This window comes from Rhinatrema bivittatum, chromosome 2, assembly GCF_901001135.1.
Source record: "Rhinatrema bivittatum chromosome 2, aRhiBiv1.1, whole genome shotgun sequence".
Classification (NCBI taxonomy): Eukaryota; Metazoa; Chordata; class Amphibia; order Gymnophiona; family Rhinatrematidae; genus Rhinatrema; species Rhinatrema bivittatum.
The window spans coordinates 27124904-27148059 of NC_042616.1; the positions used below are offsets into that span (position 1 = coordinate 27124904).

A 23156-nucleotide genomic window follows, 5' to 3' on the forward strand; every position below is an offset into this window, starting at 1 on the left:
AAGCCAGCCCAACAGTTGGATTTTCTGGGAGCGCGGTTCGACACGGCTCTGGGCAAGGTATTCCTGCGTCCGGACAAGGCTCAAGCGCTGCGGGATCTAATCGTCCGGTTTGCGTCTCTTCAGACACACACGGCGTGGGACTATCTCCAAGTTCTGGGTTCCATGGCGTTTGCGATCAGCTTGGTGCCCTGGGCCTTTGCACACCTGCGGCCTCTGCAAATGTCCTTGCTATCGAGATGGAAACCAGTTTCCCAGGACTACCAGGCGATTCTCCCTCTTCCCCCGGCCGCCCGGTCCAGTCTGAGGTGGTGGCTGGACCCCAGGAACCTAGCTCAAGGATGTTCCCTGGAAACGCCGGACTGGGTAGTGGTCACTACCGATGCAAGCTTGTCCAGTTGGGGGGCAGTGTGTCTCTAGCCGCAAAAAAGGGACTTGGACTCTCACTTCAACTTTCCACCAAAATTAACAACCTAGAACTGGCCCTTTTCAACTCAGATCATCTCCAAATCGCTTTGATCTATGCACCCCCAGGAATTTTAGATTCCGACCCTTCACCCCTTATCGAATTCACAACTAAGCATCTCAAGAGAGACAAACCATCCATTCTGATGGGAGATTTTAATCTCCATGTTGACATGTCCCCTTTATCCCATAACTGTGATTTATTACTCACAGCTCTTAACCACTTGGGCTTCAACCAGATAGTTAAAGGACCCACACACAAAGCAGGACACTCTCTAGACCTTATCTTCCTTAACGAGGGTCTATCAACCACCTCCAGCCCAACTATCGTCCCAATCCCGTGGTCAGATCATCACATAATCTCAGCCGAGATTCATATTTATTTATTTATTTATTTATTTATTTATTTAACAGTTTTATATACCGACCTTCATAGTAAATAACCATATCGGATTGGTTTACAATTAACAAGAATATAACTGGGGTAACAATTCAAGTAAACAAAAGGTAAACAGTAGGTAGGAATGAGTCAAAGTTACAATCAACAGGGTAAGAGAACTTGGAAGCTTGCAACAAGCTGGAAAGAAGAAAAGGCAGGAAATAAATAAGAGGTGATACCATAGGGCGTACGGGTTAAAGCTTAATGGTACTTTAACCTGGAAATGTCAGAGTCCATTCGTAAGTGTAAGCACCATAACGGGTAAGCGTGAAGGACAACTAGTGATTGTCTGGTGGGTCGGCGAAGGCTTGGTGGAAGAGCCAGGTTTTTAGTCTTTTTCTAAAAGTTAACAGGCAAGGTTCCACTCTAAGACTTGAAGGGATGCTATTCCAGATGGATGGGCCAGCTATCGAAAACGCTCTGTCTTTGGTCATCGAGAGGCGTGAGGCTTTAGTAGTGGGAAATTTCATTATTAGTAGTGGGAAATTTCATTATATTAAAGACCACCCTAGACCAGTCTTCCCTACAATCACAATGCAATACAGGAAACCTTGCCCTACAGATCTCCTTAGCAACCTGCTCTCAAAAGAACTGATGGGTCTTGACCTCACCAAAGCACATTCGGCTGTCAACTCATGGATCAAGATAACAAGCGAGATTGCAGATCAATCATGCCCAACCATAACTAAATCCTTAAAACCACCTCAAGCCAACAGAAATCCTTGGTACACCCCGGAACTCAAAAGCATCAAACAAAAACTTCGTAGCAAAGAACTCAAATGGCGCAAGACCCCATCCTCTGACACACTTGCCCAATACAAAGCCCACCTTAATGCATACAGGATTGCTATCCTCAAAGCCAAAAAAGACTTCTTCGCAAAATAATTCATAATTTTTCATTCGATTCCAAAGCCCTTTTATCTGTCGTTTCATCCCTCACAAAACCCTCGCCCCCTTCCATCCCTGATGAACAAGCATCCATCAAAGCTACAGAACTAGCTGTCTACTTCGATAAGAAAATAACCAACCTCCTCAAGCCGATATCCACAGCTCAACCAACATTCCTTCCTCCAGCGCAACCAACTCCCATTACATCTAGTACTTCTTCTCTAACAAGGGATTACAACCTTACATCTTTCGAGACACCCTCTTCAATTGAGATCGAAAGCATTCTAAAAAAGCTAAAACCTTCCTCTTACCCATTGGATGCAATACCCTCCAATCTTCTTCTATCCATTCCAAACACTATCTCGAAATCGTTAGCAGACATCATCAATTGCTCATTTTCACAAGGCAAGGTTCCTGACCAACTAAAACTAGCCATCTTAAAACCTTTACTAAAAAAACCTAACCTTCCAACCTCTGACCCTGCCAACTTCCGACCGATAGCCAACCTTCCCCTGATCTCCAGAGTGATGGAAAGAATTGTAAATAAACAACTGACCGATTACCTTGAGGAGAACAACATTCTTTCCCCATTCCAGTTCGGATTCAGGAAATCACAAAATACTGAAGCTCTACTTTCATCCCTATCCGACACTATCCTTCTCAATCTGGAACGAAAACAACCCTACCTTCTTGTTCTTCTCGACCTATCAGCCGCCTTTGATACGGTCAATCACTCTATTCTACTGCAACGCCTATCTGATATCGGCGTTCAAGGAGAGGCTCATGGATGGTTTCAATCGTTTCTGGAAAATAGATTCTACAAAGTCAAAATCAACACTAAAGAATCACCCCCAATCAAAACAAACCAGGGAGTCCCACAAGGATCATCCCTTTCTCCTACACTTTTTAACATTTATTTGCTGCCTCTCTGCCATCTTCTCTCCGACCTTAAACTAAAACACTATATATTCGCCGATGACGTCCAAATCCTTCTACCAATCTCGGAATCCCTGCAAAAAACTTGGGCTCTTTGGAACCGCTGCTTACAATCCATCAACAACCTGCTCACCAGCTTGAACCTTATCCTTAACTCGAATAAGACAGAAATCCTCATGATCTCTCCTGACGAAAACCATAACCTCTTCAACTCACAAAGCGCAGCTCAATTTGCAAAAACAGCCATTAACCACTCCCCCTCTGTCAGAGACCTTGGGGTTCGGCTCGATAACTTATTCAATTTAAAATCATTCGTCCTCAATACAACTAAAGAATGCTTCTTTAAACTTCAAGTTCTCAGAAACCTGAAACCTCTCCTTCACTTTAGCGACTTCCGACTAGTAGTCCAGTCTCTCATCCTTACAAAATTAGACTATTGCAATTCTCTTCTCCTAGGTCTCCCTGCAACAACTATTAAACCCTTACAGATGGTCCAGAATGCCGCGGCTAGACTACTCACTAACTCAAACAAAAGAACACACATTACACTCATTTTACAAGACCTTCACTGGCTCCCTTTAAAATCCAGGATCACTTTCAAAATACTGATGATGATTCACAAAGACATTCACGGTATTGCTCACCTCAAGCTAAGCTCGCAACTACGCATTCACTCATCCACCAGACCAATCAGAAACGCCTATAAAGGATCTCTTTACGCACCCCCGATCAAAACCACGCTAAGAAAACGCGCCTTATCTACAGCTGGGCCCACCCTGTGGAACTCGCTTCCTCCGGAGCTGAGACTAGAACCCTGTCTTCAAACATTCAAGAAACACCTCAAAACTTGGCTCTTCAGACAAGCCTTCCCGGAGGCTCGAGAGCATTCAGACACTGGCCAAAAGATATAACAGGACACTAGGGTAGATACTGGTTAAATCGCCAACGGACTTAACTGAAACGCAATGGTCTTAACTGAAACACAGATAGACTCTACTTCTCTAGCTTACCCTACCTGATGTAATGCCTTTCATCCCTCCCCCTCCTCGGTCTTCCTATTCCCCATATTCCATTCGGTTCTTCTCTATCCATCTGCTATCCTGAGATTCATAACCTCACCCTCCTCTTGTCTACCCTCTCCCCCTGGTCCCACCACGCCCTTTCGCTCCCGCCTTCTCATAGTAACATTTATCATTCGACTTAACTATATACTACTGCTCATCACTGCCTATGATGCTCATTCATAGTTGTTGTTGTTATTGTTATTTGTCTCTAGATGACATGTTTTATTTTATTTTTATTTTATTTATAACCAATTGTCAGTTACAATAACTATAATGGTTACTTATTATCTTACCCATATTCACCTGTTATTTAATATTTTTGCTTACTTATAATTACGTATAATCTTACTCATATTCACCTGTTATTTAATGTATTTAATGTTTTTGACGACTTGTTCTATGTAACGCATCAACTGCGATTGTTTTTGTTTCATTGGAAACTGATATGATTTGATACTCTATCAAGAATGTCAGTATAAAAAATTTCTAAATAAATAAATAAATCTGAGTATGTTTGGATGGTTTTGACGCACAAAATTGTTCCATCAAGGTACGTGAAATGTTATCACGCATAGGAGAACCATAAGGTTTTACACTTTATTAAGATTGAGCATACAACTCATATTTCTAATATTCTTATAGGCAATGGTTTAAAGGGCTCAATTGCCCACGGTTGATTAATGGTGATTCTTGCAGAAGTTGGCATCAGACGATGCAAGAGGGTTACAGAACTGTTGTAACAGTAAGTAGGACTCTGGGAGTGCTTAAATACGATGCTTGTAAAAAGTTTATTAGAATAAATTTATTAGTCTGAACTCATTCGTTGGAATGGTTAAGAGATGTAGGGTTGAACAGTCTTTCTTATGAATTTTTTTATAGGTGCATACCTGAATCTGGAAAGATTTTTACTAAACCAAGGGGAGCCATGTGGCCCTAATGATTCGGGGATGCTTTTTCTGACTCACTCCTTTTTGTTCAGGTAGGAGTGTGTTCAGTATGAATGTTTTTTAAAATAATTATAATTTTTAAAAATTATTCAAATTTGGGATGATTTTTGAATTTATAGTGTTACATTTTCAATAAATGTAAATTTCTAAATATCAAGAGATGTTGGACAAAACAATTCATGCAAAAAAGTTTGTATTAAGATTGTATACATTTGTAGCTTGATGTGTGATATTGCTTTGTTTTGACTTTTCCAGTAATAGCACAATCGTGAGGTGGGAGGGACAATTCTATGTTGGTGTCTGGTCTTTTTGAGATAACTCCCCTGAAGAAGCCTGATTGGCGAAACAAGGCCCTTGTTGGGATACAAGAAAAGAGTTTATAAGTAGGACACACTGTTAAGAAGATTAGAGAATCATCTGTGTGAATGCTCAAAAGAATTAAGTGAGACTAAGTTTTATGGCTTAGTCTCTATTGCACTATAACATCTAAAAGTATTAGTGATGATATCTTGCATAGAGATTTGAAAACACAGAGGTGTTTCCCACCAAAGAAGACCAACAGTGACATTGAAAAAAGATTTTTTGAGTCATTTGGGTGATTGAGGGACAGATTGAGATTAGAGGTAGCATAGAGTTGAGGGAAAACATCAGTTGTATTTAAAACTGCACGTTTGTGGATATTGATATTGAGGTTTAATATAAGTTAAAAAAAAATGTTTAGATGTTGGTACATTTTACAAAAAAAGTAAAATTTATACTACGTTACATTTTCAATAAAGTATAATAATTTTTAACTAAATGAAGTAGTTTTTTTTGGATGAAGAATATTAGAAGCAATAGTGCTTTTCTTTTCTCGATCCCATCGCCAATCCGGTTGCGTGGGCTATCCTCCCAGCCCTGGTACAGCCACTTTGCCCATGGTTATGGACCCAGTCCTGGCGGGATTCAGGGATTGGGCAAGCGCCTTTACCCTCCTCCCACACCCAAACAGTTGCGCCCGTGGGCGTGGCAGGCTCCCCGGCTGGGCCCTGACCAAGCTCCCCCTCCCGGTGTTATGCTTCGTTTAAAAATTTAAAAAAAAGAAACCCTCAAGCCGCCCAGATACACCTGCTCGCGGCTCATGTGAAGCGCATTTTGATGTCCTGGCGCTGGGGGTGTGTACCACTTTTTGCAGCAGTTTCCTGCTGCGGGCAGGCCTCAGGTAGGGTCAGTGTCATCTTTGCTCTGCGCCCGGGACCTCCCGTGGCCAGAGGCTGCACATGCAACCCTTCTCCACTTCCAGGCACAGGCGATAGCCTCGGCGATGTCTGCCATATGGTTCCTCTAGCTGCGCCACTGGTTGTCAGATCCTCCTCCACAGCCCGGTGGGGCATGTTGCCGTTCAAAGGTAAGCTGTTGCCTGTCACGGACCTTGAGAAACTTTGGATTCCTTAGGGGAGAGTCAGGTCCATCAACTTGCGGAGGACCGTCCGAACCCATCCCGGTCCTTCACTCCCTCTCGTCCACGTTTTCGGGACCAGAGACGATATACCCCAAGCGGGCATGGTAACTCCTCAGTGGGTTCTTTCCTTCTTGATCGCAGTTTTGGTCGCAGCCCTCTCGTGGGCACCGTCCCTTCCGCGGGGGCCAGCCCACACACTCAATACTTATGCCTGCACACTCACTGGAGTTTCCTTGCCTCATTCCTCGGTCCCCTTCCTAGGCGGTCGCCTTTCCCTGTTTTCCGTGGACTGGGTCAAGATCCTGTCGGACCAGTGGATCCTCGATGTTCTCAGAGATGGGTACATCTTCGCTTTGCTCGAGATTGTCGGGATCTTTTCTGTTTTCCCCGTACGGTCCTGCGGCAAACGGTGTAGCAAACCCCCGCCAAGCTCCTGTGTCTGGGCGCAGAGGTCCCAGTTCCACAGCATACTTGCCGCAGGCCAGTATCCTATTTTCTTCATCAAATCTTAGACCTCAAATGAGTCACCCGGGCCCTCCAGATCCCGCTTCTCCGCATGGAAACCCTGTGAGCGGTCCTCGTGCTGTTTCACCCTGGGGCGTTCCTCGCCTCACTCGTTTTTGTCAGAGGCGTGTTCCATTTTCCGATTCATCGTGGCTGCCGTAGTCTCTTCCCGTTCTCATGCTCCGCTGGGACTTCTAGTTCCGGGCGCTTCCCCTTGGTCTCGCGATGGCACCTTGCACCTTCACCAATGTCTGGGTGTTGGTGGCAGCAGCTCCCTGCCGGGAAGGACTCCTTGTTCACTCGTACCTAGACATCTGGCACGTCCGGGCCAAGGCGGAGGTTCTTTGCCGGGGGGCAGTGTATCGCGTGTTAGCTCTTCTCGCGTCTCTCAGGTGGATACTGAATTTCTCTGAGGGCAACCTTCCGCCCTCCCAGGAGTTAAGAGTTCCTGGGAGCCTACTTCGACACCCGGGTGTGCAAGGTCGTCTTGCCTCGTGCGCGGGTCCTCCAGTTGTTCGGCCAGTTTCAGTCTGCTCTTGCTACCTTCTCCGATGGCTTGTGCCTGCCTGCAGATCTCAGGCTCCTTGGCCTTACTGTCGACCTAGTCCCTTGGGCTTTTCCTCATATGTGACCGTTCCAGACAACTTTGCTGTCCCGTTGGCAGCCAGTGGCGACACAGTTTCACATTGTCCTTCTGTTGTTTGGCCTCTACCGTTGCCGCTTTGCTGTGGTAGCTTCCCCTTCCTCATTTGCTACGGGGACTGCCTCTCCAAGTCCCTCAGTGGGCGATAGTAACCGTGGACACCTGTGTCTCGGGCTGGGGTGTGGTCTGCCTCTCCCAGTATGCCCAGGGGATCTGGCCAGCGGCTCTGTCTTCCTGGCACATCAAGCGGTTGGAGGCTCGGACGATGTTCCTAGCTCTTCTGGATTTTCTTCCCCTCATCCGTGGCGAGTCGATACGAGTCTTGTCCGACAACTCCACCACCATGGCTTCCATCCATCGCCCAGGAGGCACCTGCAGTCTGCTGGTGGCCCTGGATACCAGCCTTCTCTTCGCCTGGGCCGAGTGACATCTACAGTGCCCGGCGGTCTCTCACTCCGTGGGCAGGGGAATGTTCAGGCTGATTTCTCAGTCGTCAGTTGCTCGCTCCCGGGAAGTGGACACTCTTTGACACAGCAATGGATTTTCTCATCGACAGGTGGTCCCCTCCCACCTGGGCCTCTTGGCGACTCTTCGCAATACCATGGCAACTTGGTTCTTCCGCTGGAGGGACTACAGCTCGGCGGGTATGGATGTCCTGGCTCTCCCTTGACCAGCGGGCATCCTTCTCTACGTGTGTGGTCTCTGGTAGGGAAAGTTCTCAGGCGAATAGAACTCCATCTGGGTCCCGTGCTTCTGCTAGCCCCTGAGTGGCCGCGCGGGCCGTGGTTCGCAGATTTTTTTCTCAACCTAGCGACGGAAATACCTCTGCGGCTTCGCCATCTTCCTTGGCTCCCTAGTCAGGGACCTGTATTTTTCGTCCAGGCCGATCGCGTTTATTTAGCGGCCTGGCCTTTGAACGACGACATCTCCGGCGCAAGTGCTATTAGGAGGAGGTCTTCTCCGCCTGGCTGCGGGCCCGGAAACAGTCGACTTCCCTGGAGTACGTGCGTATCTGGAACGTGTTTGAGGCTGTTTGTGCGGAGTCGGGTTTCTCAGCTTACTCCGCCCCGATCTTGTTAGTCTTTTCTTCTCCAAGACAGTCTCTCCGAGGGTCTTTCCTCTCGTTCTTGGCACGTTTATGTTTAAACGTTTTATTGAACTTTTCAGCAACAACAACAACAAACAGCAATACTGTGAGGAGTGTGCTCTGAGCTCCCCACAGTCCAATCATTACAACAATGCAAGTACCTAAAATTTTTACCCCCCCCCCCCCCCCCCCCCCCCCCTTTCCATCCCTCCCCCAACCCCTCTCGGAGTGAGTTTACTCAATAGCAAGCCAGTCACTATCAACCATCAATCAAATAACATTCCTTTGTGTTAAGTTGAGACCTTACATGACTAATCATTTAAGATTAAACTGCGGGCATGGTGCAGTAGCGACTGAATATACAACTGCCACCGTGCGAGGAATCGGCGCCTACTTTGAGGGGTTGAATGGGACACCAATTTCTCCATTGTCATCAGCTGGTGCAGCCCATTCCTCCACGCCCAAAAGGAGGGAGACTCTAAAGACCTCCATTGTAAAAGGATCATTTTTATCTCCACCAAGCAGGCTTTGCGTAACAGCATGCAAGAGCCAGGATCATGAATACGAATCGGGGAAATACATCCAAAGAGTAACCACAGCGGTGAGATTGGAAATGCAATATCTAATAAGTCGGCCATATATTCAGCTACCCGCCGCCAAAAGCGAAGGATGGGTGAGCAGGTCCAAAAAGCATGAGACAGCGTCCCTGGACCCTGGCCACAGCGAGGGCACTGTGCCTTGGACTCCGGTATAAAATATGCGGCCGTTTGTGGGGATATATAGACTCGACTGAGAAATTTAAACTGCATTTCCTGATAATACATGCTATCCGTTATCCTGGCTATTCGCCTAAAACAACCACGCAAAATGGAGGCCGTCACTTTAAAGTCCCCATCCCGGTTCCATCGGGCCTCCAATACAGAATAGTGATCTGCTTCCAGACTCCTTCGTAAAGATTTATAATACCATGATAATGATGGTGCTCCCTTGTCATTAAAACGAAACAAGTTATCTAAGGTGAGGAATACCGAAGGACTCCTAATTTCTGCTGGCAATGCCCGTATATAATGTCTAATCTAGGTAAGGAAAAGTATGTGTTGCTCCGAACCCATACGTGGTTAAGAACTCTTGGAAGGGAAGTGGTGTCCCCTCTACCGTTAACAAGTGGCCTAAATATGTTACTCCCCTATCCGCCCATTTGCGGAAGTAGGAGGAAGAGCTTCCCGGGCTGAAGTCTGCATTCCCCACTACAGGGAGGAGGTAGACACACTGCGTCTGGGTCTTCAATAGTTTTGTAACCCTACGCCATGTCTGCCTCAGTGGCTGAACCAGCACTGTTTGGGTAAGGAAAGGTGTTAAAAGCGCTGCACTAGACTGCACTACATAAGCCGGGGCCATCGGATACATCACTGCCCTATCTGCGGCGAGTGGGGTGTGTGCCATCTTTTGTAACAACCAGTCCCTAATTATCCTGAGATTGCAAGCCAGATTATACACTGTTAAATCTGGGAAACCCAAACCCCCTTGATTCCACCTTGCTTGCAACCATGCAAGTGGCACCCTAGTTCCCCCCCCCCCCTTCCAAAGAAACCGCCGAATAGCACGCTCTACTTTCTTAACATCTTTCTTCTTCAATAAAATGGGCAAGTTTTGGAGAGCATAAAGCCACCTGGGCAAGATTGTCATCTTAAATAAATTGACCCTGCCACTTAGGGTTATTGGAAGACCACTCCAGCTAACCAAGCTATCAATCATTTTCTGTATTAGATTGGGGATATTGGTTTGGTATAGTAGTTCCGGATCTGCCGGGATACGAACCCCCAAATAACCCAGGGAGTCAGTAGTCCATTGTAAAGGAAAGTCCTCCGCCCAAGTCGCCGTGAGCGATGGTGGATAAGCTAAAGCTTGGGACTTGGACTCATTTAATTTAAAACCGGAGAACATGCCAAAGTCCCAAATCACCCGTAACAGGACTGGCAGTGAAGTCTGGGGGGACGTGATGAAAACCATCAGGTCGTCAGCAAACGCCACACTTTTAAAAATGTCCTGATCCATGCGTACTCCCCTTATCCCCCTATGCTGTTGGATGGCGAGAAGCAAAGGCTCTAATTGCAATATAAATAATAGCGGCGATAGAGGGCAGCCTTGTCTCGTGCCTGGAGCCACATCGAAAGGCTCAGACTGCGCACCATTGGCCAGAATAATCGCCTTGGGGTTTGTGTAGAGGAGTTGTATGGCCCGCAGAAAAAGGCCCTCAAATCCCATTCGGGTTAACAAATTGAATAAGTAGCTCCATTCTACCCTATCAAACGCTTTCTCAGCGTCAAAGCTGAGGCATACTCATTTGGCGACCATTATCATGGCTAAGATTACACTGCGAATGTTGGCCAATGCATAGCACTGCCGAACGAACCCCACCTGGTGATCCCCTACAAGGGATGGTATAACTAACGCCAGTCTGTCCGCCATCAGCTTGGCCATCAGCTTGATATCGAAGTTCAACAGGGATATCGGGCGATATGATTCAGGAAGTTGGGGATCCTTACCCCCTTTTGGGATAAGGGTGATCTGTGCTAAGTGCACTGGGAATGTACCCTGCTCAATCATTGCTGTGTATCCAGCTGCTAAGGGACCCGCTATTTGGTCTATTAACGTCTTAAAAAAACTCCACAGTATACCCATCTGGGCCTGGTGCCTTAAACGGTTTAGCCTTTTGAATAGACTCCCTGACCTCTTTCTCAGTGATAGGGCGATTTAACCACTCCTTCTGCTCAGATGTCAAGGTTGGAATCGGCAAGGTGTCACAAAATGTATCACAGGCCTCTGCGCTTCCCCCCCCCCCCCCCCCCCCCCCCCGAAGCATATAAATTAGCATAAAAATCCCTAAAGGGGTGTCCTTAAGTATCGAATTATTGTCCCCCCTTAACACCGGTATATATCGATTAGGGCGATGGGAGCGAATCAGATTGGACATCATGCATCCCGTTTTATTAGTGTATTGGTATAATCGAAATTGGTAGTATAGGAAACTTTTTTTTACCCCTCTCGTGTATAAGGGAATTCAAGGCTGCCTGTATAGAGCGGTATGTGTCCCTCGTCTTGGAATTTGTGCGATCGTTTAACCGTTTACGGGCCTGTCTTAGCTGGGCGTTTAATGCTAAAATTCTTTTATTAATCACTGTCTTCCTGTGCGATACATAGGAAATAATATCGCCTCTCAGTACCGCCTTGGCGGTGTACCAATAGAGGGCTGGCTGCACCCTATGTGCCTGGTTTAGGGTCACGTAATCTTTCCACTTTTCCCGAAGGAAGCCTTGGAACTGGGCATCTTGTGCCAGATAATATGGATAGCGCCAGAATCTTGCGCCGGGTTCTCCACCTGCCAGCTGAAATTCCACCCATATTGGGGCATGATCGGAAATGACAATGTTTCCGATACCCGCCTCCTGGAGCCACGAAAAATTGTGGCTACTCACTAAAAAATAATCCAATCGTGAGTGCGATAAGTGTGCCCGAGAGATATGGGTGAAGTCTCGCTCCAAGGGGTGCAAAATCCTCCAAACATCCAACAAGTGTAAGTTGTCTTCTAGGAACTGAGGACCTCTACCTAAGGCGGGGTCTCTCCTCCGCGGGGGGGCTGAGTCTAGCTCCGCATCACGGACCGTGTTAAAGTCCCCTCCTACTATCAAAGTATCGGATATGTACGGGAGCAGGTGTGAATATATTACCCGATAAAAACCAGGCTGGTAAACATTGGGAGCATAAATGTTACAAAACACAACCTTGTGACCCAAGAGTTCCGCCACCAAAATCAGATATCTTCCCTGAGGGTCACTGATCTCTTGGAGAATTTTTAAGGGAAGATTCTTGTGAATGAGAATCGCTACTCCTGCTGACCTCATGGAGGCCGAGGCCGAGCGGACCTCCGCAACCCAGTCTCTGCGCAGTTTAGCGTGTTCCGTCTCCGTAAGGTGTGTTTCTTGTAAGTACGCTACTTGAGCCCTTTGCTTCTTCAACCAAGTTAGAACTTTTGAACGCTTAATGGGGGAGTGTAGCCCACATACATTCCAGGAGACCACCCTAGTTACGTTACTCATAGATCAGGACTCAAAAGAGAGCATACGCCCACATCATACAAAGAAAGACAATACTTCCCGAGAGCCCCCCCAAGCTAGGGCTCTCCCAATGTCTCCTCCAAAGCAAAGGCCCAACCTTACACACCGCCTCCAAGCCAATTTTCGACTGACCGGCTTCCCGGACTACTCACTCTCAGCACCCCCCCCCGCCCTTCCCCCATCCCTCCTTCCCCCCCGCCGCCCCCTCCCATCCCACTAGCCTTGAGCCCTAACCCATCTAATCCACCTTCGTCGCCATGAACCTTCCTCCCAATTTCCCCATCTTCCTCCCCTTAAACCCCCAACTCTACCATTCCCCATGACAAGAAATCACGCTTATGATGTGACCAGCACTACCCTCCCCATTTATAAGATACAAACTGGAAAACTACCCTCGCAACCCCTCCTTGACCTTCCCGTCCCCTCGGGGCAACCCCTCTCGTGCGCGGGATAACTCACTAATCCCTGGCGCCCATTACACCAAGAATGGGAGCACAAGGCGTAGGGACCCCGCATATCCCACTTCAGTGTCAACTCGGGTCCCTTGGCAAAAAAATGTCCAACTGTATCGAGAGCTGCATCCACCCAGCAATGATCTTCGAAAAGCATTTTGTACTTCGTGGTCTTATGTCCTCGATCGCTGACCTTTCTCCCTGTGAAACAAAGGGACACTGTCTCTGAAGGCCAAAGAGAAGCACCACGAGGTAAGTTCAAACTGAGATTCCACTTCTCCACTCAAGAAAGCAAGCGGGCGGCAGAAACAGCAGGAGTATGAAATAAACAAGGATCCGAAATCCAACCAGGAACTTCAAGCATAAATCAGCCGTGCGTTCAATCGGGGAACCGAGCATAACGATAAAGTTCACAGATTGTCTCTGCCGTCCAACCCCTAGTACGGGGTTGGGGAAACCTCGCTCAGTAGACCCTCAATCTCCGCCGGGATCAATTGTCCAGGAGCAACCTGCCGGCTCTATAGCCATCCCTCAAGTGTCTAGAGTGTTGATAAAATCCTTCGCTCTGTCTGCGGACTCGGAAGGTATGCACTTTCGCCGCATGCCAGATTCTCAAGCACGCCGGGTATAGCAGGGCGAATTTCAGGCCTCTAGTATGGAGGGTCGAACAGATTGGGGAGAACCCCCTCCTTGCCACTGACACTGAGGCCGAGAAATCTTGAAAGATACGGATGGCATGCGTCTGTTATGTCAGATCCGCCTTGACTCTGGAGGCTCTCCAAAGTTCTGCTTTATGCGCAGAGTTCAAGATTTTGGCAATTACCAAGCGTGGTCTACCCGAGGGCAATACCTTCGTTCCCAGGCGATGGACCCGCTCCACAACTAGCTGCCCCTGAAGGTGAGGGAGGGCCAGCGCCTCTGGGAGCCACGATTCCAAGAGAGAGCGCAGCTCCCCTTCCTCTATGTTCTCGGGAAACCCTAAGAAACGAAGATTATCCCGGCGGGCCCTGTTCTCTAAGTCCTCCACTTTACTGTGCAACTCACGGATCTCTTTCTCTTGCGCCGCCATCTTGGAAGCTCCCGCCACGCCGGCATCCTCAAGGTCCAATATCCGCGACTCTGCCGCCTCTAATCTCGGGGGGAGCGCCGCCAAGGAATTGCGAACTTCCCCCCCAATTGCTTCGACAGCACTGTCCACTTTTCATCAAGCGCCTCTCTGATCGCCTCCTTGATGTCCGCGAGAGTGAGGGGCATCGAGGGGGACGGGGGCCCGCTGTTAGTTACGACGGCCATTTTCACCGCGGGTGTCTTTGTTTTTTCTTTCTCCCGCTTGCTGGATTTTGTTGTCATCGGGTCCGTTTCTTTTATTTATTTTTATTTATTTATTTATTTATGAAACTTTTAATATACCGACATTCATAGGGCATATCATGCCGGTTTACAAAAAACTGAAGCAGGTGGAAAATACAATGAACAGGGGTGGGGGAGAAGGGGAGCAGGCAAGAAAAGTGAGAGAGGGGGGTAGGGGAAGAGCAGCAAGAAAGGATAGGGCAGAAGGAGAGAGATGAACAATCAAATTGAGCAATAGTATAGGCACAGCCAGCTGTTTTCCCCTGCTTCCCTTTGCCTTTGGGAGCTGGTTGCTGAACGGGCACGTGGTGAATTAGCACGCGGTGGGGAGGGTAGCTTGGAGCCGAGAAGAAACACGTCCTTCCCCGCTACCACATCACATGATCCCTCTTCTCGGTACGTTTGTCTCCCCTCTCGGCTCTCTCCTGAGTCGGGTGGAAGGTCGTAACTGAGCGGTCACCCGGTTGCGATGTTCTGCTTCATGGGCGTCAAACATCTCCGTCCGCCTTCTCCGCCGCTTGCCCGTCGTAGAGTTTTCATCTGGTTTTTTTCGGGCCCCTCTCTGCGGCTCTGTTCGAACCTCTCCGTCGCGCTACCTTGAAGGCTCTTCCGCTTAAGACCGGCTTCTGGTCTCTGTCTCCTCTACTCGTTGGAGATCCAAGCACTGTCCGGTCGGGAACCTCTTTGCGTTCTTCCGACTCCGGGGTATCTCTCGTACGGGCCCTTCCTTCTTGGTGCAGGTTCTTCTAACCTCCATGTCCACCAGTCGACGGAACTCCCCGCGTTTCCCCTGCGACTAGTGACGATCTTTGTTATCTTAATGCCTTACGAGTTCTACGTCGCTACCTTCTGGTTACCAATGGCCTTCATGTTTCGGTCCATCCTTTGTCCTCTTGAGTGGGTCCAATCGGGGTAAGCCGGCTTCTGAGTCCGCTGTAGCACGCTGGTTGAAGGCAGCGATCTCCTCGGCTTATCTTTGTCATGCTCGGGCGGTTCCCGAGGGTGTAACGACTCATTCACTGCGTTCTCGAGCTACTTCCTGGGCGAACATTCAATTGTTCTCTTCATAGGAGATTTGCAGTGCCGCCACTTGGACGTCCTTATCACTACCACCTGGCTGTGCGAGCTCCGCTCTTTGGTTCTTTGGTCTACCAGTGCTTCGAGCGGGACTGTCTCGATCCCACCCGGTTTAGGGGAGCTTTGGTACATCCCACAGTCTGGACTGATCCAGGTACATACAGGGAAAGGAAAATTAGTTCTTACCTGTTAATTTTCGTTCCTGTAGTACCACGGATCAGTCCAGATGCCCTTCCCTGTTTGTCTCTCTTTCTGTCCTCTCGAAGCTTGTTCTTGCAGGTTGCAGTTCTTTTTAAGACGTCATTTTGTGCAACAATACTGAGCAAATACACTGGAAGCCTTGGTTGTCCAAGTACCAAGTATATGCAAGAGCAGTTAGGCATAACATGTTTCGTTCATTGTTCTATGGTTGCTTGCTTGATCCTACTCCGGTTTTGTTACTTTCTGCTTTGACATTCGTTATACTGAAGGGTTATAGCATAGGCTCTGTCCTCATATAGAATATCCTTCAAGTTTTAGTCTGTCTCCACCTGCTGGAAAGGAGGCTCAACCCACAGTCTGGACTGATCCGTGGTACTACAGGAACGAAAATTAACAGGTAAGAACTAATTTTCCTATCCTTCCCACGGACCTCCAGGGGCAGAGGGTCACAGCGCTTTAACCCATATCGAAGCTCAAATCAGGCGGCCCACCCTACAGGCCAGGGTCAGTCCTTTCGGAACAAACACAATAAAAGAGGAGCCAGCTTGGGACCAGGCCCCAGCCGCACCCCACAATGAGAATCAGATGACCCATCCAAAGGAAGAAGCCATAGGGGGCAGACTGGCCCTATTCTACCGAAGATGGGTTGAGAGAACTTCGGACAAGTGGGTCCTCTCCATCATTCAAGAGGAATATTATCTGGACTTTCACTACCTCCTTCCGGATAAGTTTGTGAAATCTCCCTGCCACGACCCTTCCAAAAGAATGGCAGTGGAAGCTACACTGACCAGGTTGCTAGCCGTAGAGGCTATAACACCAGTGCCTCCACAACAAATAAATACTGGCCATTATTCCATGTATTTTATTATTCCCAAGAAGGAGGGAACGTTCGGACCTATCCTGGACCTCAAGGCGGTCAACTGTCACCTGAAGATTCCCTGCTTTCGCATGGAAACCCTACGCTCCTTAATAAGGGTGATACAACCGGGAGAGTTTCTTACCTCCCTGGATCTGTCGGAGGCCTACCTACACATCCCGATCCATCAGGAGCACCAGCGTTTTTTACGCTTCTTGATCCTGGCCCGTCACTACCAGTTCCGGGCACTACCCTTCGGGTTAGCCACAGCACCCCAGACGTTCACCAAGATCATAGTAGTAGTGGCAGCAGCACTGAGGAAGGAAGGAATCTGCGTGCACCCTTATCTAGACGATTGGCTTATCAGAGCGAAATCCCCAGAGGAAAGCCACCAGGCAACCAACAGAGTCAAAACTCTACTGGAGAGCCTCGGGTGGGTGGTCAACACGAGCAAGAGCTGCCTGCAGCCTTCCCAATCTCTAGAATACTTGGGAGTCCGGTTCGACACCAAACAAGACAAGGTCATCTTGACACCGACAAGGAGATCAAAACTGATTACCCAGTTAAGAACCCTGTTGAGCGAACTTCGCCCCACAGCATGGGATTACCTACAAGTTCTCAGCCTCATGGCATCCACACTGGAAGTAGTCCCATGGGCACGGGCTCACATGAGACACCCTACAATGCTCACTACTATCACGATGGAACCCACTGTCCCAGAACTACACCGTACGGCTTCAGCTCCCAGACAGAGTTCAGGCCCAACTACGATGGTGGCTACAAGAAACCCTTCTGAGCCAGGGAACGAGACTATCCTCCACAACCTGGATCCTACTCATCACGGATGCCAGCCTACGAGGATGGGGAGCACACTGCCAGGAGCTAACCGCCCAAGGACAATGGAACGAACAAGAGTCGGGATGGAATATCAATCGCCTAGAACTCCGGGCAGTCAGACTAGCCTGCCTAAGGGTCACTCACAGACTTCGAGGCAAAGCGGTCAGAGTAATGACAGACAACGCCACAATAGTGGCCTTCATCAACCGTCAGGGAGGAACCAGAAGCCAACAGGTGTCACTGGAAATAGACCCCCTAATGTCATGGGTGGAAGTGAATCTTCAAGAGATTTCGGCCATCCACATTGCCAGGAAAGACAATGTCGCAGCGGACTACCTCAGCAGGGAAAGTCTAGATCCAGGAGAATGAAAACTGTCAACCACAGCATTCCAATTGATAGTGAACCGTTGGGGAACACCAACCATGGACCTCGTGGCAAGCCGGACCAATGCCCAGGTACCCAGTTTCTTCAGCTGCAGGCGGGAACCCCAGTCCCAGGGAATCGATGCCCTGGTACAGACCTGGCCACAGGTAGCTCTGTGTTATACCTTCCCGGTGTGGCCCCTATTGGGCACGATCATCCACAAGATAGAACACCACAAGGGTCCAGTACTTCTAGTGGCCCCGGACTGACCAAGAAGACCATGGTACGCAGACATGCGAAGACTGTTGGCGCAGTCCATATGTATTCCACACATTAAGAAAGGTAGAAAGAAGGCAAAACGATTACCGTCATGGTTAAAACGTGAGGTGAAAGAGGCTATTTTAGCCAAAAAAAATCCTTCAAAAATTGGAAGAAGGATCCATCTGAAAAAAATGTCTTATCCTAAGCATTGCCAAGTTAAGTGTAAAACATTGATAAGAAAGGCGAAGAGAGAATTTGAAATGAAGTTGGCCATAGAGGCAAAAACTCATAATAAAAACCTTTTTAAATATATCTGAAGCAAGAAACCTGTGAGGGAGTCTGTTGGATCATTAGATGACTGAGGGGTTAAAGGGCTCTTAGGGACGATAAGGCTATTGCAGAAAGACTAAATGAATTCTTTGCTTCCATGTTTACTAATGAGGATGTTGGGGAGATACCAATTCCAAAGATGGTTTTCAGGGGTGATCAGTCAGACGAACTGAACGAAATCACTGTGAACCTGGAAGATGTAGTAGGCCAGATTGACAAGCTAAAGAGTAGCAAATCACCTGGACCGGATGGTATGCATCCTAGGATACTGAAGGAACTAAAAAATGAAATTTCTGATCTATTAGTTAAAATTTGTAACCTATCATTAAAATCATCCATTGTACCTGAAGACTGGAGGGTGGCCAATGTAACCCCAATATTTAAACAAGGCTCCAGGGGCGATCTGGGTCAGTGAGCCTGACTTCAATGCTGGGAAAAATAGTGGAAACTATTCTCAAGATCAACATCGCAGAGCATATAGAAAGACATGGTTTAATGGAACACACTCAACATGGATTTACCCAAGGGAAGTCTTGCCTGACAAATCTGCTTCATTTTTTTGAAGGGGTTAATAAACATGTGGATATAGGTGAACCGGTAGATGTAGTGGGATATGATAGAGATGTTTAAGATCATGAGAGGTCTTGAACGAGTAGATGTGAATTGGTTATTTACACTTTCGGATAATAGGACTAGGGGCATTCCATGAAGTTAGCAAGTAGCACATTTAAGATTATTCGGAGAAAATTCTTTCACTCAACGCACAATTAGGCTCTGGAATTTGTTGCCAGAGGATGTGGTTAGTGCAGTTTGTGTAGCTTGGTTCAAAAAAGGTTTGGATAAGTTATTGGAGGAGAAGTCCATTAACTGCTATCAATCAAGTTTACTTAGGGAAAAGCCACTGCTATTAATTGCATCAGTAGCAGGGGATCTTCTTAGTGTTTGGGTAATTGCCAGGTTCTTGTGGCCTGGTTTGGCCTCTGTTGGAAACAGGATGCTGGGCTTGATGGACCCTTGGTCTGACCCAGCATGGCAAATTCTTATGTTCTTATGTTAGTGTATTTGGATTTTCAGAAGGCGTTTGACAAAGTCCCTCATGAGAGGATTCTAAGAAAATTAAAAAGTCATGGGATAGGAGGCGATGTCCTTTCGTAGATTACAAACTGGTTAAACGACAGAAAACAGAGTAGGATTAAATGGTCAATTTTCTCAGTGGAAAAGGGTAAACAGTGGAGAGCCTCAAGGATCTGTACTTGGACCGGTGCTTTTCAATATATATATATAAATGATCTCGAAAGGAATAAGATGAGTGAGGTTATCAAATTTGCGGATGATACAAAATTATTTAGGGTAGTTAAATCACAAGCGGATTGTGATACATTACAGGAGAACCTTGCAAGACTGGAAGATTGGACATCCAAATGGCAGATTAAATTTAATGTGGACAAGTGCAAGGTGCTGCATATAGGGAAAAATAATACTTGCTGTAGTTACATGGTTAGGTTCCATATTAGGAGCTACCACCCAGGGAAAAGGTCTAGGCATCATAGTGGATAATACTTTAAAATCGTCGGCTCAGTGTGCTGCAGAATGTTACAGAATGTTAGGAATTATTAGGAAGGGAATGGTTAATAAAACGGAAAAAGTCATAAAGCCTCTATCGCTCCATGGTGAGACTGCACCTTGAATACTGTGTACAATTCTGGTCGCCGCATCTCAAAAAAGATATAGTTGCGATGGAGAAGGTACAGAGAAGGGCAACCAAAACGATAAAGGGGAACAGCTCCCCTATGAGGAAAGGCTGAAGAGGTTAGGGCTGTTCAGCTTGGAGAAGAGACGGCTGAGGGGGGATATGATAGAGATCTTTAAGATCATGAAAGGTCTTGAACGAATAGATGTGAATCGGTTATTTACACTTTCGAATAATAGAAGGACTAGGGGGCATTCCATGAAGTTAGCAAGTAGCACATTTAAGACTAATCGGAGAAAATTCTTTTTCACTCAACGCACAATAAAGCTCTGGAATTTGTTGCCAGAGGATGTGGTTATTGCAGTTAGTGTAGCTGGGTTCAAAAAAGGTTTGGATAAGTTCTTGGAGGAGAAGTCCATTAACGGCTGTTAGTCAAGTTTACTTAGGGAATAACCACTGCTATTAATTGCATCAGTAGCATGGGATCTTCTTAGTGTTTGGATAATTGCCAGGTTCGTTTGGCCTCTGTTGGAAACAGGATGCTGGGCTTGATGGACCCATGGTCTGACCCAGCATGGCAATTTCTTATGTTCTTAATTCCAATACGGCAGGAATTTTGACTGAGTGTGGTATGATGTCGTGGTCCTCACACCAGGCTTTGAATACTCTCCAAACCCTTATGTATGTTAGGGATGTGGAGAATTTGCGTGCTTGGAGTAGGGTGTCAATTAATGCTCCCGAGTAACCTCTCCTCTTTAGGCGAGCCCTCTCAATGGCCAGGCCGTAAGAGAGAATTGAACTAGATCCTCATGGAGGATCGGTCCCTGTTGGAGCAGGTCTCTGTGTGGAGGGTAGCGGCAGGGGGTTCAGTTTTTTTCTAACTATTTTCCTCATTTTATCAAAGTTTCCCTTTTGAAAATTTAGTGTTAGAGCTGTAGATTTACTTATTGTCCCCCTTCCAGTTATTAGTTTAAATTTGATCATGTTATGATCACTGTTGCCAAGTGGCCCCACCACCATTACCTCTCTCACCAAATCCTGTGTTCCACTAAGAATTAAATCTAAAATAGCTCCCTCTCTTGTTGGATCCTGAACCAATTGCTCCATGAAGCAATCATTTATTACATCCAGGAATTTTGTCTCCAGCAAGTCCTGATGTTACATTTACCCAGTCAATATTGGGGTAATTGAAATCTAAATACAAAATTCTCTTAATGAATAATCCCACGATTGAAATAATCTATATTGAAACACGTGGTGTTTAGAAATTTAGGAAAATTACAACGCTGTACATATCAATATTCAGAGATTCAAAGTATGGATTTAAGGACCATCATACCACCCCCAGTGCTCACAAGTTAAACTTGTATTTCATGCACTTCATTGGAGTCACTTTTAATCAATTGGTCCAAGTAGCTAGCATCCAGAACGACAAAGTTCAATTTTTGTATATTTTTTGCTATATATTTAAAAAGTATCAACTTCCCTTATTCGTAGTTGTCGGGGTCACTCGTCCGACGCGCGCGTTTCGCAACACAAGCTGCTTCAGAGACATCCGTTTAAGCTCTCCTGATCCAGCACTCCCCCTTTTTTTTGGGGATACAAGCAGATCTTTAAGCAGTGTTAATTCATGCAAGAAAACTTCAATGATGCTGCAGGTCCGTCAATTTTTCGAACCCGACGCCATTTCCCCCACTCTCTAAGTTTAACTTGTGAGCACTGGGGGTGGTATGATGGTCCTTAAATCCATACTTTGAATCTCTGAATATTGATATGTACAGCGTTGTAATTTTCCTAAATTTCTAAACACCACGTGTTTCAATATAGGTAATTGAAATCTCCCATTATTATTGCACTGCCAAATTGGTTTGCTTCCCTGATTTCTCTTAGCATTTCATCATCTGTCTGACCATTTTGTCCAGGTGGACGGTAGTATACTCCTATCACTATACTCTTACCCAACACACATGGGATTTAAGAACATAAGAAAATGCCATACTGGGTCAGACCAAGGGTCCAGCAAGCCCAGCATCCTGTTTCCAACAGTGGCCAATCCAGGCCATAAGAACATGGCAAGTACCCAAAAACTAAGTCTATTCCATGTTACCATTGCTAATGGCAATGGCTATTCTCTAAGTGAACTTAATAGCAGGTAATGGACTTCTCCTCCAAGAACTTATCCAATCCTTTTTTAAACACAGCTATACTAACTGCACTAACCTCATCATCTGGCAACAAATTCCAGAGTTTGTGCGTTGAGTAAAAAAGAACTTTCTCCGATTAGTTTTAAATGTGCCCCATGCTAACTTCATGGAGTGCCCCCTAGTCTTTCTACTATCCGAAAGAGTAAATAACCGATTCACATCTACCCGTTCTAGACCTCTCATGATTTTAAACACCTCTATCATATCCCCCCTCAGTCGTCTCTTCTCCAAGCTGAAAAGTCCTAACTTCTTTAGTCTTTCCTCATAGGGGAGTTGTTCCATTCCCCTTATCATTTTGGTAGCCCTTCTCTGTACCTTCTCCATCGCAATTATATCTTTTTTGAGATGTGGTGACCAGAATTGTACACATTTCTACCCATATAGATTCTACTGAGCATTTATTTATTTATTTAACATTTTTCTATACCGACCTTCATGGTTAAATACCATATCAGGTCGGTTTACATCGAACAGGGGTAAAGGAAAAAAAACAAAGTTACATTAAACGAGGACCGTGAACTTGGAAGCTTAGGCAGCTGGAAGAAAAAAGATTAAGTTAAAGGGAGAAATAACAAATTCCGGACTAGAGATAGTCCAGACTAGAGTTAGTCCACATGTTAGAGTCGGTATCCATGCTGTCCAGGTAATCAGAGGAGGGGAGGTACAATTGATTGTGAGTAGATAACGTCTAATGTGTATCCCAGGGTTCTGGGAAGGCTAGGCGGAACAGCCACGTTTTGAGTTTTTTCTTAAAAGTTAGCAGGCAAGGTTCCAGCCTGAGTTCAGCAGGGAGGTTGTTCCAGATGGCTGGGCCTGCTGTCGAAAATGCTCGGTCCCTGGATGCAATGAGTCACGTGGCTTTGGTTGGAGGGGCTTGTAGCGTTCCTTTGGATATTTCTCTCATTGGCCTGTTAGAAGTATGGAGTTTTAATGGAATTTCAAGGTCGAGATAAAGGAGATTGTAGATGGATTTGTGTATAAATGTTAAAGATTTGTGAAGGACTCTGT

The 23156-nt window shown here is 46.7% G+C and overlaps 1 protein-coding gene across 3 annotated transcripts in view; it reads left to right on the top strand.

The window, feature by feature from the left end:
- The window catches only part of LOC115083724 (oocyte zinc finger protein XlCOF6-like), a 159204-nt gene that overhangs the window by 79049 nt on the left and 56999 nt on the right, over positions 1 to 23156 (top strand). The gene's annotated exons all lie outside the window — the stretch shown is intronic.